The following is a 1,356-nucleotide window of genomic DNA, read 5'->3' as shown; positions in this document are numbered from 1 at the left end:
AAACTGTTTAACACACTGAAATCTTTTGTTTATTAGGTAAGAACATTCATGATGTTGAATTCCTCTTTCTAGATTTTTCTGCTTCCTGAATATTTTGGTGCTTATTGCTTCCGCAGCCTTCGAAGAGTCCTGCGGCTCAAACGAGAAAGATGTCCGCCACAAAGCGGAAGAAAACAGAAGCTGTTGTGAACAGCCAGCGCCTGCTGTTAATGGCGCCCAGGAAGATGCCGCCCAACAGGCATAAAGTGCGTAGATGGTGAAGCCAAGCGCGAGCATGATAGGATCTCTAACTGAAACTCAGCGCTTGTTTTAATTACCATACTTCAGCATAGATTTTGTTGGTAGACATTTACTTATGTAGGCTTTAAACATTATTTTGCCATTGTTTGTGGTTCAATTTGAACTAGATTAGACTTTTCATTTGTAGGTCTGTGCAATGTGAAGAGAACTCTTCTGTATTGTTCAATTGAAATTATTTTGGAAGCCCTCTTCAAAGATAGTTTGTCATAGAAGTTTCCTTGTAGATGTAAACCGTTGTAGAAACTCTGTTCCAAGGTTGCTCATTTTTCAGCCAAAAGTATCATTTTATCAGCCAAAAGTATCATTTTATTAGTAAGAAGTATCATTTTATCAACTACTATGACTATCATTTTATCAGCTATGACTATCATTTTATCAGCCAAAAGTATCATTTTATCAGCTATGACTATCATTTTATCAGCCAAAAGTATCATTTTATATCTTACTGTAATGTCGTTTTATCGACTATGACACGCTTTGAAAAGTATCATTTTATCGACCAAAAGTATCATTTGCTCATTATGACTATCATTTTATAAGCCAAAAGTATCATTTTATCACCTATGACTATTATGACACGTCTGAAAAGTATCATTTTATCAGCTATGACTATCATTTTATCAGCCCAAAGTATCATTTTATCAGCTATGACTATCATTTTATAAGCCAATAGTATCATTTTATCACCTATGACTATTATGACACGTCTGAAAAGTATCATTTTATCAGCTATGACTATCATTTTATCAGCCCAAAGTATCATTTTATCATAGTATCATTTTATCATAGTATCGTTTTATCCGACAAAACTATCATGTCATGTAGTAAACTTAATATTTATAAGCCAAAAGTAACATTTGAACACATAATTGACAATACATAATATAATCAAATAAGAATTTCAGTACATCAGAAACATAAATCAATCGACAACTAATATTAATCTAAAATCAAATTCAATACATGAATATGAACACAATCAATAATGATTGTTACCTTTGTTATTTGCTACAGATTCCATCGAAGCAAATTTTCACAGCAATTAAAGAGGTAATC

The sequence above is a fragment of the Salvia hispanica genome, chromosome 4 (assembly GCF_023119035.1).
Source record: "Salvia hispanica cultivar TCC Black 2014 chromosome 4, UniMelb_Shisp_WGS_1.0, whole genome shotgun sequence".
Classification (NCBI taxonomy): Eukaryota; Viridiplantae; Streptophyta; class Magnoliopsida; order Lamiales; family Lamiaceae; genus Salvia; species Salvia hispanica.
This window is presented reverse-complemented; position numbering follows the sequence as displayed.